The sequence below is a fragment of the Pogona vitticeps genome, chromosome 2, assembly GCF_051106095.1.
Source record: "Pogona vitticeps strain Pit_001003342236 chromosome 2, PviZW2.1, whole genome shotgun sequence".
NCBI classification, from domain to species: Eukaryota; Metazoa; Chordata; class Lepidosauria; order Squamata; family Agamidae; genus Pogona; species Pogona vitticeps.
In genome coordinates this window covers 97827565-97844171 of record NC_135784.1, presented here as the reverse complement: position 1 = coordinate 97844171, position 16607 = coordinate 97827565, and the positions used below count along the sequence as shown (strand labels likewise).

The 16607-nt window shown below is 39.6% G+C and overlaps 1 protein-coding gene and 1 long non-coding RNA gene across 3 annotated transcripts in view; one reads left to right on the top strand and one right to left on the bottom strand.

Annotated features, from left to right (window-relative positions):
• The window catches only part of COL23A1 (collagen type XXIII alpha 1 chain), a 412306-nt gene that overhangs the window by 93921 nt on the left and 301778 nt on the right, over nucleotides 1–16607 (bottom strand). The gene's annotated exons all lie outside the window — the stretch shown is intronic.
• Nucleotides 8732–14831, top strand: LOC110073468 (uncharacterized). Of its 2 annotated transcripts, XR_012083686.2 has the most exons (4): nucleotides 8732–8943; nucleotides 9099–9265; nucleotides 9831–9900; nucleotides 14765–14830. It is a non-coding gene; the product is annotated as an uncharacterized LOC110073468 (long non-coding RNA). The 2 variants fall into 2 exon arrangements; XR_012083685.2 differs by lacking the exon at nucleotides 9831–9900 and having other exon boundaries at nucleotides 8737–8943; nucleotides 14765–14831.

Genomic DNA, 16607 nt, shown 5'->3' with positions numbered 1-16607 from the left:
ACCCAATCAACCCTCTACTAAGCTCTGTTCCTCTGCTGCTGATCTCAAAACACCATGTAAGAAACACAGCAAAATGGAACTGTCATGTTTACTTTAGTCCACATGTTGATTCAAACTAGGAAATGGCTCAACTTCTTAAGTGATCATGGGTGATCAGAGGGCTCAATTATCTTGTCCTGGATCAGTCTAAAGGTAAAGGTTCCCCTTGACAATTTTTGTCCAGTTGTGTTTGACTCTAGGGGGCGGTGCTCAACCCCATTTCCAAGCCGTAGAGCCAGCGTTTGTCCAAAGACAGTTTCCATGATCATGTGGCCAGTGCGACTTAGACACGGAAAGCTGTTACCTTCCCATCAAGGTGGCACCTATTTATGTACTTGCATTTGCATGCTTTCGAACTGCTTGGTTGGCAGGAGCTGGGACAAGTGATGGGAGCTCACTCCGTCGCATGGATTTGATCTTACGACTGCTGGTCTTCGACCTTGCAGCACAGAGGTTTCTGAGGTTTAACCCACAGCGCCACCACGTCCCTGATCAGTCTAGAATGATTCTGCTAAATAGAGCCTTGAGGGGCAGTATGTCTTATGGGGTGATCATTGCATTCACATGCAAGGATCGACCACAATGCAACTCAAGCAACCCTGTTTAGCATGATCTGTACTGATCTTCTTTCCCTCTAAAGGGAAAGAAAGAAAAAAACCTACCACAAAATTGTCCCCCTCTCCTCCACGTTTACCAATCTTGAGATATGGAAAGCACCCTTTCATTGGCAGATGGGAAGGAAGAGGGTTTTTAAATTTTTTCTTAATGGTTGCTAATTGACATAGCACATCAGCAATGTACTGTAAAGGCTTTTAAAAAGGCTATTTCATAGCATCACTGATGCTCTGACAAAAATTAAAAAGAAATTGCAAATTTCCTATTCCCCTGCACAGGTGAGTGGAAAGGAAGCTTTCTATTTCTTAAGACTGTTATGGTTTAAGTGAAGGGGAACTTAGCTGCTTTGGTTCAATCCCAGCAATCATACATACTGGAATTGAATCAAATAGAACAATCCTACACACACCACAAAAAAAATCAGTAGGCCTCCGACAGGGACCCAGAAAGGTGCAGATAAGAATCAATCAGTGGGGGAGGGGCTGGTTTGTGATGGCGTGTATGTTGTGTGGTTGTTGCAGAAAGGAGCAAACCAGCCATTCCCCAACCCAGACCAAGCCATGGGACAATTGCCCATCTGATCCTACCTCAAAATTCTCTGCTTCACAATATAAATCAGGGGGAAGAAATTAGCCACATTGTAGCACCACAAAATATGTATATTTTTCTACATTGTTTTTGTACATTTTGTACACTTTTCCATGCAAAAGCAGCTACAAAGAAAATTTTAAATGCTTTAAATTCCTTATAATAGTCTGCTCCCCCCACCCCATTTCTTCAAATTGTTTATTCTTTTTTAGGCAACTTCAAAATATATTGTATTTTCTCTTCTGAGACAGGGGTGTTTCAAAGTGATATTATTGTTGTTTTCAAAAAGAAGATATGCTTACTTATCTGACCATTGATGTGATACTAAAAACAAGTAAAAATGAAACACTTCACACTCTTCATCCTTTTTGGGAAGCAGCGACGCTTTTGTCTTTTATTATTTAGTTAGTACATGAATAAAATATAGTATAATACTTGAATTCTCCTTTCTTCCCTGAAGACAAAATTAGCGGAATGCCCTGCCCAACAACAGAATGGCAGAATATTCAAGATAGCAGAACGTAAGGAATTATATATTTTTTTTAATCTCCTCCCACAAACAAGTCATGCTTCATCCTTCTCACCCACTTCTGTTGTCCTATGGACAAAAAGCAGAGAGATCCTTGTTTCCCCCAGCATCTCATTTCCAGCACAAGAGTAATTTCCATTTCTTTTCTGATTTCGATGCAGACTACATGGCACAAAATCTATAGGGCATGCCATCATTACCCTCTGTAGAGTTTTAAATGTTGACAACAAAGAAAATAAAATGTGTTGTTTAATTGAACCCTGTGGCGGGTCTGGCTGCCACATGGTGTTCTGAGACCACACCCTCGGTATTATTGTCCTGGAGTTTTGTGACCTGTGATAGGCTACATACCACCTGAGGGCACATATGTTGCATCAAAGCACTAATATATACCAGCACTTATTTACAAACTAATTTACAGCAGTACAAAAAAATCAGCAAGAACTGAGTGGGGGATAGACTTTGAGATGTTGCTGTTTTTGTCAATGAAGTTCTCAGATGAGGAAGTATTAAAGTGGTGTAAAATTCATATAAAAGATAGAATAAAACACTAGAACTGTCTTTAGTTTCTTAAAATTATAAAATAATGGCCAGGATCTAATAACACTTATGTGCTGATGAAAGCTAGATGAGTAGAATCGGGAGGGGATGATTATTCTCTCTACACAGTCCTTCTACACTCGAAATATCTGCCAAAGAGGATTGGAACCCCCCCTCCCCCGGACCACAGTTTCAGGTGGTCACAGGGAAAAGGAAGGAGAGAATAATTTTTTTAGAAGACATGCAGGGGCTGCACAGAGAGGAGGGATCACTCTATACTGATTCTACCAATGGGACAGTTTTTGTTAGCTGATGGACTCTTTGGATGCTAGTTGGTAATTTCCCCCATCTTCCTTTTTAGACACACATAAATTTGATTTTGGATTCTCTACACCCAAGGATTAAATGATACTTTATAGCCAAAATGACATTATAAAAGCTAGATGTACTTGGTGGGAAAAGCATGACACTTACAACAAGTATGAATATGCCTGCTGGTGCAGAACATAATTATTATGCTCTCTGGTTACCCACAGCATACATGTTCTTCCATTCCACAATACAACCTTATGCCAATCATCTCCTTTTATATGTGCCTTTCTTAATACCACATTGACCAAAGTTGTGAATTAGTAAAACAATAACAACAGCCTCAACATTCAATTATTCTTTTCTGTTGTTTTATATAATAAATTCATGCTTTTGCTTTTGAAGTTTGTGGTAGCAATTTTGAAATGCTCTTACAGGAAACGGTTGCCTAACTGGATCTGAACCAACAAAGAGGAAGAATATTACAGTAATCTATTACTGAAGACAGCTGTTGAAGTATAATACATCAAAAACAGTGTGGCATCAATGGTTGCTAGCCATGATACCTAAATGGAACCTCCAAGGGCCAACATAGTACATCATTACCAGAAGCTGGATATAAACAAAATGGAAGGGTTCATCTTCCTTTCATACTTGACAGATTCCCTGCAAAACAGAGAGGTGGAGCTAGTTGTCAGAATGTCTCATACAGAATCTATAGGGAATGCACATAGCAACTGGTTGGGCTACTCAAAATTCAGAGGGAAGAAGGAAGCAATTATCTGTCCTATGTTTCTTCAAAAGCCCCACCACTGTGTATCACCCATGGCAGAGATTCCTAAACACAAGACTATCTTCTTGATATCTGGGGAGATAGAAGCTCATTGCTAGATTCAATAGGATTTATCTTCCCATCTAGAGAGACTTCAGATTCTTCTCAGGTTACCTGACTTCTACAGGAAGGGAATTACACACATCCACATCTTATGATAAAGAAGCAGATTCCTTTCATTTATTTTTCTAACTCCTTCAACACACTAACCAATAGGACTGTCAAGAAGAAATACTGTACTTTCCATCTGTTTATTTCTATTCAGGCAGGCAAACGTTAACTGCTCACACTTCGCAAAAATTCAAACACTTTCAAAAGCGAATGGCATTTTTAGTAATCTCATAAATAGAATTACTATGGCTAGAAAACACAGAAAGTAGAAACCAGGGTCAGAAAAATGTTCAAGCAAGCAACAAAATAAATAAATGTTTTAACAGTAAGGAAAACATGGCATGAGCATTCAGCATGACAGTTCAAAGCTCTGAACACTTTCACACGGATCTTTGAAGCAGGCATTGCAAACAAAACAAAACAAAAGAATTCCACCACTTTCCCACTCATCAGTATCTGAAAATAGACCTATATGGTTAAAGAACAAATTAACTGGGCAAGATGAATACCCTGGTAGGTTTCTCTTCTGGATCTGTCTTTCAGTGGGTTGCTTATGGGTATTTGGGCAAGATGCTGCTTGTCATCACTTTCAGTCCATAACTGAGAACACTCACATGCATCATAAATTATCTTCAACCAATCCTTGACAAGAATACTTCACTTTCCCAAGCACATGGTGGCAGGCCAATATTTGCTTACAGAAATCCCCACAATCTCAAGCAACTATTGACACATGATGAATTACATGACACTGATACAACAATGGGAACTATGCCCTGCTACAAACCCAGATGCCAGCTCTGCCCCCACATTTAGTCTGACAGTATGATCACAGGACCCAACAATGTTACAAACAATATCAAGAGTGCTTTTACTTGTTCCTTTGTTAATGTGATCTGTGCCATCTTTTACCTCTACACTGGACAAACAGGACAATCTCTACACAAGAGAATTAATGGTCATAAATTAGAAATTACATTACGCAGAAACCTGTATCAGATCACTTCAATCAACCAGGACACTCTTCACAAGATAAGGAAGTTGCTATTCTGGAGAAGAAAAATTACAGAACAAGAATCCAGAAAGAAACAACTGAGATAAAATATATACACATGTTGGACACCTATATCAGTGGATTAAATATTAGCCAAGGTTTCTTAAGCCATTACCAAATGTAATAATTATGTTGTTATCTACTGTTATTTCCCTTTCCAGTTAACCAGAACCATCCTTTTAGAACAAGGCTTATAAGTAAAATCTGTCATTCCCTACATTGCCACAAGTTGTTCCTCTGTTGTTTCTTTTAATCATTGTTGCTCTTTACAGAGTCAAGCTTCAAAAGAACTGTATACCAAAAGGGGTCTTAAATAATTACTAGAAGCAATCAAACACCACTGTCCCTTTATCTTAGAACCTTACATGAATGTTTTACCATGTAGTCTCTGTATTCTGACTCTTATATCTAATAAAATGGACATGTTCCACAAAAGCTTACATTTAAATATACAAGTTTTAAGGTGCCATAATGTCTTTTTTTGCTTTTGTTTTGTTTTGTGTTTCTTACTGAAATACTAATATGGCTACAACTTCAAAGACTTTGAAAATAGGTGGTATCTTTTCTGGGAATGATTTTAAATGTCATTATAGCAAAATACTGTCTCAAAAACAAGGCTCCAAGCATTCAAAGCAAAATGTAGTGCTGGAGATCACACTTCAGATATTTCACAAAGGCATCTGCACTAGCACATGCACTTATATGGCCCAGGTCTGTGCTATCTGAAGGACCATATTCTCCCTTTTAATATCCACCTGGGCTCTGATATTTTCATGGAGGGGTCTTCTCTCTGTCCAAGTATCCTTAATGGCATGTTCAATAGAGACATGAGAAAGAGCCTTCTCAATGGCTGTAAAAGAGCAGTTTCAAAGGCAGTGGAAAGAAGGATTCAAAACAACAGGGACAGCTTTGGTCAAGGAAGACTGTCATACAGCATTTTTCCTAGGATGTGAATGGCTGAGTGGGATAGATAGAAGTTATGGAGATCTGTTCTGAAATGAAAGCTACTGAGAGTTTATTTAGACAGCAAAAACATTCTCATGCATCAGGACTTTCACTGTGCATATTTAACATAAGAACTATACACTGAAGCAATCTCATGCTGGCATTTAAATTTTGAAAACCACACCTTACTCCCTTATGTAAATAATGCTACCAATAAACATCTTAATTGTGTTCATTATATAAACTTGTCTTTCACCTTCTGTGGTCCACCAAGTGATAAAGCTGCATGTTTCACATAGGAACAAAAATAAATCTATCTTTTGCTTTAATAAATGGGCAAATCCATTGTTTGTTTCTTTAGTTATGTATGTTAACAGAGTTTAAAAGGACAGGCCTCTAAATTAAATCATTTTATCCTTCCTGATAAAAGCCTGCTCATTAATTCTGTTCCTAATGACTATAGCTGATACCTTGCTTGAAAACCTGTAACTTTAGTTTTCTTTTAATCCATTACATTTTATTTGCATTTGCTTGTTGTAGTTTTAATGCTGAAAAATGGAGATATATCCATTGTATCACCCACATATCAATCTATATTGTCACACTCCAACCGCAGGCCATGATTACTATTGTTAACTCAAATTCTAAAAGTGTGACAGATTTCAAACTTTACAACCTGTGTTATAAGAACAGAAGTCTTGCTGCAATGTGGTGCAAGGGTGGTAGGCACTTGTAAAAAAGCAGTAAAAAACATTAAAGTGAAGAAAGTTCTTCATGTCACATAGATCTTCCTTCACTTCAAGGACTGGCTGTATACCACCCAGTAGATGACCATAGAATTTGGTGCATGTAATATATTGAGCAGAAACTCATATTTGACTATGATCAGAAGAATAAAACATTCAATGTAAGACATGTATAAAATACACCTGTATCAGAGTTTCCAATCCCTTTTCAAAGATGTTACGATAACGAGAATCACTAAAATCAAGCACATTTGGCATATACATGTACTTCCGTTTTATACGGAATATTCTCTATAGAACTATAGGACCAAGAACAATTCCATCATTATTGTGTTGAGAAAATTCAACAATAAGAAGCGGCCAGTGGTTTGGGAAACCCCTGCCAGTGGCTTGTTTCACTCTACAGAAACAAGGGCAATGTATTCAGTGATAATGCTTTTTTAAAAGGTCAGTAACTGGAAGGCCAGAGTTAAAACTGCTTCATATTAGTTTAAACACCACAAAGATGCCTTAACAGCTGTGCCTGGAACCAAAACTGATGTTGTGAAATACTTTCCCTTGGTCTTTCAGGCCCCGATCCAGATGGCAGAGATGGAACACCTTGGGACGCCCTAGGTTCTCCTGGCTGGATATCTAATTATGTCTCTCAAATATTTCTCAGTCCACATGTCAAAAGTAAAAGAGACCCAGCTCTCCTGGCCATTGTTCTGTGACTTATGTGACAAGCCCTGGCAGAGAAAGAAGGACCATTCTGAGTGTTCTCTGGCCTTGGAACTGCCTGTTCCTTGGGGAAGCATTGTTAGAAAAATGTCACTTGGTAAATTATAATATACTTGGCATTTTTTGTCCTCATCATATTGAAGGAGGGAGGTTGCATCTTTAGCTGGCATGAAGATTTAACAGCTAAAGTATTTTGGTAAGAAACCAAAGTGTTGGAGGAAAAAAACATTTAGGCAACTCACACATTTGCCAAGCCAAAGCAATCTTTGTTTCCCATTAGGGAAACGTCTTCACAGTTGTTTTATTGCACAATAAATGTGAACATATTTTAAATGAGTTGCTCACAGTCCACATCTCTTCCCCTCAGCAATGCACTTCAGTTGCTAGGAGACTCCATTGTCAGAGAGCTCAAAGCTGTAATTTTCCCACCTGGAAGGATACAATACTCTGCCCAGATAGCAGATAGTTGCAATAAGTGAAACACAAGACAAGGGTGCTGACTTATGGCCACACAATTTTGTATAGGTTTTTGTGCCCTCCCCCTCCCCCTGCCAAAACAGCTGACCTACCCTTTCCCTCAGCAATTCTTGTCATCTGTGCAGCCCAAGAGTAGCATCAGTGGGAACAAGGCACTGAGCGCTGTGAGAGTCAGTGGAAGAAGAAGTTGCTGGCGGTGCTAGCACTGCGTGGAAATGCTGGATGGTTGTGGACAACTTGTGTTTGTTTGCTTTCTGAAGCTAAGCAGGAGTGGCAGCAGTAGCTGTCCCTTTGTGTGTGTGTGTGTGTGTGTGTGTGTGTGTGTGTGTGTGTGTGTGTGTGTGTGTGTGTGTGTGTGTACGTGCAGGCAGTAGTCCAAGACAGTGTAGATGTAAATCCCGCTTAAGTTCCACTCTAATTTATGGTAAATGGGCTCAAATCCACAGCTCTATGTGTGCAACAGTGATGACAATCAGTAGCAGTGGAAAATCACCAGCAATTAAAGGCTTTCTGTGAAGATTCCAGAGAGCATGCGACTTTATCACATTGTAAATGAGGCTGTGGTCACACCAGCAAAATGTTTCTGAATTACACCTTGTGAATGTTGACCTTTTTTGTTTAGGTTCAGACAACACAAGGCCGTTATCGATTCTTTTGTCCCCCCCCCCCCTTCGTGTTTATCTCTGTGGCAAAACCACTAAGAGGTTACTGGTATATTTGTTCCATGTTTCATTGAGCATTACAACTGATATCCCACTGAGTGTGTACTCCAAACCTGATTCATTTCCTATACATCTGCTGGATGGTCTCAGTTCCCCCACCCACTTTTGTTTGACTCCCTTAATTTTTTAAAATTAATTTTCAAAGAGCCTCAGTCCCCCTACTGTCTTTTGACCACCACTACAGTGTGTTATGAGCTCCTCCACAGAGGGTAACAAAGCACGGAAACAGGAAGAAATGTCCCTTTTGCTGACACCGTGAGGTACTCACACAAAATGTTTTTTTTAAAGGAAGGGGCAGAGAAGGCACAAGAAAAGGTTATGTCCCATTCAAGGAATGTAGACAAATGTACTGCATCTAATTCACCCCCCAAAAGTGGAATGGTTAAAAAACGTATGAACCACTATCACGATCTATGCCATGTGACCACAACGCACGACTACTCGTATAAGAAGCAGAAGAAGTGAGAAGACGGGGGGGGGGCATTTCTCTTGCATAACCAGGGCTCACATGTACTCCAAAACTGCCTTCAATCAGCAGAGATTTGGCACTGATGATGACATAATCACCCCTACATATGCTGAGCTGCAGAACACTATCTGAATCATTGTGTTGAACTCGGAGAAGAAGGGACTCCCTGTTCCCTCTGGAAGAGTTCTCAACTACTCACTTCAGTTTCCCATCTCCCAGGGATGTGGATTACTGTGTGAAGGCCAAGGTAATGTCCCAAAAGCTAATTCCTTTGTGTTTTACAGCTCTTTGGTTCTATATACTATAGATGCATATTGTACAACCATCAGTCGTATATGTCATTTGAAGTCTGTCAGAAACACATATTGTCAAGAACCCATATTTGTTTCTCCTCTCTGTCAGGTCACGCTTCTGATGAGTTCCTATTATCAGGAAGCAGCTATATCATCCAGGGAAGGAGTTGGGGAGTTGGAGGCAAGTAAAGAAGTAATTTAAAAATTATGTGAAGGAGAACTGGAAGTAAAGGACTGATAGTGATAAATCTGCTGCTAAACCATGTTTCCATTGAGGTAAATTTCATATTTATAATCTTTATAATCATATATTGCCCATGTAACTTACAAAACTTACATGGAGAAAATAAGTTTTAAAACTGTTTCACAAGTTGCAGTACTATTTTGAGTCCCCCCCTGTTTTTTTTAACCACATGTGCAATGAGAAGCTGAAATAGTTAATTGCCTGTCAATCCAAACACCTGGTTGCTATGCTATCCTTGTGGACTGTCCTCCCCCTCCCGCTCTTCTGGAGGCATTTCCACCTATTCTCCTGTTGATATACTTTACATCATTGTGAATAATAGGTGAATTACAGGTATACAAAACCAGATGGTCCATTACTTGAAAGAATTCCAAACACTGATATTTGTTACAAAAGAATATTTGACCACTGATGTAAAAAACCAATAAAAGAATTCTAGAGGGCCGCCTGGGAATTCATTGCTGCCAGGCACTTCACTTTCTCTTGTGAAAGCAATAAATCTTTTTATTTCCTTCTCAAGAAATATGCCAATAAGGGCTGTTTCCGTGTATGTTCAACCACACCACAGAATCATTCAGAACCATTGTACATTCACAGGAACAAATCATCATTGCGGACCCCCCTGTTGGGTTGTCAAATTGAACACAAGTTGTCAAGAACCTGGAAAGTGAGTGGATGATGGTTTCAGTTGCTTTTGGAAATGCAGGCTTGTTAGCTTGTGCTGGGGTGGGTAGGCCAGAAAAGAGAAATAGCCTGTTAATTAGAAGATTCTACCAGCTGTGTTGTATCAGTGTAAGAAGGAATTTCCAAGGCCAAAGCTCACTCCTGGTACCAGCTAATTAAGAAAACTGGTTTCAGTTGAAGTGAAGGAAGGGGGAGAGAATGAAGTTACTTTGGGAGAAGTTATTTGTTTTGAGAAGGTTTGGTGGAACTCGGAGCTTGACAGGTCTAGAAAAGTGGATGATGGGTATTAAAATGGAAAATGGAAAATAATTTGCATAGTTTAGCCTAGTCTCTCTCAAGAGAATGCTATGCTTAACTGCTGCTTTGCTACCTTATTTGTACTCTGAACATGCTCTAGAACCATGTTGAAGTTTTGCTTTATTGTAGGTAGTAGCTTAGGATAGCTAGGGTTTTTATTTTTTGTAGTAGTTGTTCTGAATCTATGTTTGACTTGGGCACCTTTTGAATGTTCATTTGCTGGACTATCAGTTCATTGTACGTGTATCCATTTTAATGCTAAAACCCTATTTATGCTTTCTGGAATTTTATCTTTAATTCAGATGATGTGATCATGATGACAATTCATAAACTTTGCAAACTATCAAGCTTTCACTGACTTTTAAGAATTCCCTTGTTATGTGCCATCAAGTCACCTCTGACTTATGGTGGCCCTATGAATGAGCAATTTCCAAAATATTCTGTCCTCAACAGCCCTGCTCAGTTCCTGTAAACTCAACCCTACGGCTTCATTCAGGAAGTGATTCCATCTCATATTTGGTCTTTCTCTTTTCCTGCTGCCTTCAACCCTTCTCAGCATTATTGTCTTTTCCAGAGAAACCTACTTTCTCATGTTGTGCCCAAATAATTCTCTTAAGGACAGCTTAGTCTGCTTATCATTGCTATTTGTGTTGTAGTGCAGAAGAAATTGGCACTAAATGCATTCTAATACAAAGCTTTTTTAGTGTAACAAGTGGCTTCCAGTGAGGAAAGAGGTGGAAAATTTTTGGTCTTCTCGATGTTGTTGGATGGCAATTTCTATCAGCCCCAACAAGTACAGCCAATGGTGAGAGAAGATGGTAACTCCAATCTAATTACATACTTAGGACCAAATGTTACCCATCTGATTTAAATGCAAGGCTTTTCTGGCCCTGGTCACAAGAGGGAATTTTCCCCTACTTATGACCAAGTTAGATTGTTGCATAAATTTGCAGTCATATGACACAGGGCCATTAGCGATTCATTTTACTGACCAGCAGTGTAACTACAGTTTAGTTCTCCCTTGCTGGGAAGTTTCTATTGTTTTGTTCTGGTTATGTTTTGATATACTCCTTCATGATATGGCATGTGTGTATGATCCTATTTATACTTTTTTGAAGCAAATTAACCAGAGAAGGTGGCCGTTACTGTCATGCAGTTGCTCTTCTATAATCTACTGCCACCGCCGCAGCCGGTGTGTTAATATTTTGGTAAACTTCTGTTAGCAGCTTTAAAGGCAGTGGTAGGTGTTGCATCACTCCGCCTCCTATCTGGCAAGCGACATGTAAAACCATAGAATTCAAAGAGGATGTACTTTCTTTTCCATATGACTGTATCTTAAAAACTCTATTAGGCTTGCTGTGAGATAGAAGTGGTTTGATAATGCAAAAAAGTAAGTAAGTAAGTAAGTAAGTAAGTAAGTAAGTAAGTAAGTAAGTAAGTAAGTAAGTAAGTAAGTAAGTAAGTAAGTAAGTAAGTAAGTAAGTACATCCATACATAAAAAATAGAGTTTAATTCCCCACGTTGTCTCCTGTGAATACAGCCAGCCTATGTGGCTTTGGAAAAGCTGCACAGTCCCAGGGCACCCCAGAAGAATGGAATGGTATACCACTTCTATGTATTCTCTACCTAGAAAACTCCAGAAAGGACAGCATAGGATTCCTGTTGATATTCTTATATAGACACATAGACAGCTCTCATTGTTGGTAATTTTCTGGGCATTATTAGGTGCAAAACCATGTATCAAATGTCTAAGCAGCCTCATGTCAATTTAGGAGAAAAGGAGAACTGGAGTTAAGTGTACGTTTCAAAGTTCCTTGATCTACGTGCTGACAAAACAGCTTGAGTAGAACAGGACAGAGGAAAAGTGTATACAAAACCAATGAAAGAAAACGACCTCATCCCTCACAAGGAATACGGCATCCCTGTGGCTTGACTTGCTGCCTTCTTCTTTTTTTCCCCTTTCAAGTATATACTGTGGCTTTTTCTTGTAGAATGCATGAGGAGAACAACAGATGTAATTTGCTCAAAACCAAAATTACAAACTAAGGTAATCGAAAACTTCCTTACCACCCATGTGAGGAAATAAAAAGTTGTCTCTCATGAGTGGTAAGATTCAGATTACAGCAATGACATTTATAAAAATAGGAGCCCAAACTTCTGCCCACCACTCTTTCTGCTCTGGACAGTTTTCATAACTTTCAAGCAGCTTGCAATACTGGCATTTATGACATCAATTCATTGTCATCTTGATCTATAAACTGTAGTTAGCCTAACATTAAAAATGCTTGAAATTATACAGCCATTACATAACTCGTGGAGACATTTAATTAATAAAGTACTTATGAACAAAAAAGTGCTTTCCTCGGCACGTGGAGAGTTCTGTCAATGTATTTCCAAATCAGTCAGGCAGTCAGCCAGCCAGTCAGTCAGTCAGTCCATGATTTAACCAAAGCTTTCACCAGTTGAGATTCCTTTTATTTATCATAGAAATAGAGGTAAGCTTCAGCATTGGCTCAAAGCAATATCTGCTGAAAAGGAATTGTTTTTAGCTCCACTTTCTCTTGGACCAGCTACAGACAGTTGGCAGTGCAGATGGCACACAATACGAGCAAAGCGGTGCTTCAGTTTTTGTTCACACCAAGGGGGCACGATTCATTCCTGCTGCATTGCAGGTAGTTAAGGCCAAAATTTTATCCTAGCTCAGTTTTTAGAATGCCCCAGTGTGCCTCATCTGGAGGACTACGATTAGAGATGGGCCTCATGTCTGTAGCGTGTAGAGCTTGGTCTCCTGCCTTTCGGTATTGATTAAGAGTTTTATATGCTCAACTGTCCTTAGGTTATCTTTATCTTTTGCAAAAATATGTTTTTATTTGTTCTTGGTTTAAAGGATTTGTAGCTAAATTACTCCTCCTTGGCTTTTCTATGGACTTTCTCTGCATAAAATCCATTTTAGAACAAAGACTCAAAGACATGGACTTGCAATATTCCCTATCAAAAGTCCGTGAATCCTGATCGCCAACACATCTTGGCTTAAATTCTGAGTTTTCAAAGCATGCTCAGTATCTGGAAATACTTGGTGTCCCCAAATACCGGCATGCTTTCTCCAGGGCCAGATTCAACGGTCTCCCTTCTGCAATACTGGATTAGTGATATCGCAGCATCCTTGTATTGTTTTAACTTGGGTCTGTGATCACATAATAAAGATTTGGAAAAGGTTTAGAAAGACAGGTTGACACTAATTGACTTCTAATGAATGAGGAGAAAGGAAAGCTGCAACATTTAACACAGTAACCATTGACAGCAGCAGCTCACGAAAGATATGGATTAGAGATGAGGGTATTCATACACGAATACCCCCGCACAGGTGGCGATAATAAGGGTCCAGCCCCATGGGGCCAGATGGTCCATTCACAATTCTGCCGCTGCCGCGAACTCCAGGATCCTTCCTATCACTCTGGCGCTCACAATCGGCTTGCCACTCCTGGCACGAGACGGGACGACAAGCCTCTCTGCCCAGTCGAAGAGTGGCGCACAGATTGCAAGCTCTGCCGTGATAGGAAGGATCCTGGAGCTCACGGCAGCGGCGGAATTGTGAACCAACCATCTGGCCCCATGGGGCTGGACCCTCGTTATTGCAACCTGTGCGATGCGGATCTATAAAAGCAAAGTAGCAAATTATAATTATACATTATTTTGCTAGGAGTGGTTATCTTGGTTATATATCATGTGAAAATTCTGACTTACGATGACCCTTTTCAAGGTTTTCCAGTTAGGCAATACTCATAAGTAGTTTATAATTCCCTTCCTCTGGGGGCACCTGGGAATGTGCTGTTGACCCAAATCCGCACAGGCTGGCTCTTCTTCCTGGAAGCCTAGTGAGGAATTGAACTCCCAACCTCTGGCTCCTTAGCCATTGGTAAAAAAAACAAAAAAAGAGCATGGAGGAGGTGTCTAAAAAAGACAATTTTGTCCACAGCAGAATTACCCTGCTAACATAGGAAAATTCCTTACATTAAGCCAGGCTGTTCATCTCATTCTATATCATTGTAATTGACTGCAGCTTACCAAGGTTCAAAGCCAAGGTTTATGTTTTTCCAGCTGAAGGTCTGAGGTTTAGTTCCTTGGGATGTGAGGGAATGAACCTTCAGCATAAAAAGCAGCTGCTGTATGCTATGGCCACTCCCTTGAAAGCACACATTGAAATGTACGCCCCTTCAGCATTTATTCTTCTTACCATTCTTCTGGATATTCTACAAACTTCATTTTGCCTGACATACCCCCCCCCCCTTAATGTCTTAAGGAGTATATAGGACTGACTGAGCAAAAGGTCACATGCTTTTACCTCTTCTTTTGCTCAATCCCAAGGCACAATACTGGCACTGCTAAAACAATCAGGTCATCGCGACTTTCCCCTCCCTAAAAATAATATGGACCATTAAATGGCATAACAATGGGAAGATCTGGCTGTATTTATGGGTTAACCAAAAAGGTCTACTTCTAGTATTTGCTCTTGCGTCTGTTTTTCATTTTCTCTTTCTACTCTCTTCCAGATGCAGCTGTCTACAGTGCTCAAGCATCAGAAACTAACCCAGTCTTAGTTTTTTTTTTTTAAAAAAAAAACAAACCAGTCTCCCTCTTTATAAAATATTGCTGTCGAAGTTTTATGAGGATAAATGCCCACCAGGAAGCTGACTCAAGACTGGGCAACACGTAAAATCAGAATTAACAAGCCAATGTCTGAGGACCTTCTAATAATCCATTAAACCAAGAACAACTAAAGTATGTAGCAAGTTGGGGGAAATGCACAGATTTTGCTTTACTCTAAACCTCAGTCATTTATTATTCTTTCTCTGACCCATTATCATCAATAGAACTACTTGCAGAGTAAATATGGCATGCCGCTTATTCTAGGAGGAATGCTAACTGGATCTACATATGCTAATGTTTTGGTGAACATGAAAGAGGATCCTGATGTACTGTGTTCTCATCCCTATTGTATTCAGTCTCTATGCACCAGTGCTTATTCACAGAAATGCTGTTGGAAAACAAATTAAAAAAACACAACCCACAAAACCAAGACAAAAAACAAACAAACAAACAAAAAGCACTGAAGGTGATTAAAAACATTAACTTAATGGCACAGAGCTCAATAGAACGAAAATGTGCCTAAATTTTATATTTATTAGGATTCAAGAAGGTGATCACTTGCATGCCACAAACAACTATCAGGCTGCAGTCAAAAGGCCATGCTGATAACGCTCCTTTCTTCTCCAAATGAAGGTCTGCTTAGCACACCTAACCCCCTCCTACAGCTGTTCCCCCTCTTGAATGACCTGTCACAATGGGCATCAACAACACTTTGGGAACAACAGAGTGCAGGATGAATACAGTGCAGTGGGAGTTGCGCAGAAGTACTCTAGGGATCTGTCCCTGTAATGAAGTCCTGGTCAAATGAGATAACAGGTATTTGTACCTGGTGGAGACCCTTGGAGGAAAAATAGAAGGCAAACGAGCCATACAGACAAGCAAATGACTTCAGTAACAACAAGTTTACAAACGCCACAATTTTTTAAAATCATACACTGTGAAGAATGTTCATTAAAACTGGAGACATAAACTAAACTTCTTTTAAAAAATTACTTTTGTTATGCATTGAACCAACTGCCTTGACTTTAAGACATCTGAATACGAGAAACATTTTCTCCAAGTCTGTGTTATATCTGTGACCTTGAAATTGGATTCTCAGGCAGCAACAACAGCAGCAACCCATGTGAAAGAGGAATAATAGACAAATCCCACAAAGATTTGCTGCTGTATCTGAGCTCTGAAAACCAGCATCTCACGTCATCTAATGGAGTAGTTGGCACTCTTTATAGAATCAGATCCTTTCGTGGGAAGCCGTGGCCTGCAGACAGATTCAGCTACTGTCAGAACACAGCTCTCGAGCTCACTGTTTAGTTTCTTTTAGTAAGTGTGGTCTGTGATAGTCTTTAGGAACAATATCCCAACCTGAGTACTTCACAGCTCATAGAAGCCACTACCTCTTTGGAGCCTGGAACTGTCCATGGTCTAATCACTAGTCGATTCTGTTTTCAACTCCCCTGCTTTACTCGTCCACTACATATTTCCTTACAAGTGTAGGGTGTGCCAGTTCTTAAAACTGCTCCATATAGCTGAAATTAGATCAGTCCTTTACAGACACTTCTCACTATATGTTCTTGGTAAAAAATAAAGGTTATGTTACCAAATATCACCAATTTCTCGTTCTTGTTTTCTGTCCTCCTAATTCAAAATATTTTGGTTCATTCAGACAGATAGCACAGAATGTCACAGTGCTTTCATACAGTGTCCCTTTGATGTGCCACTGTAGGAGAAGAGGGGATTTGGGGTGAT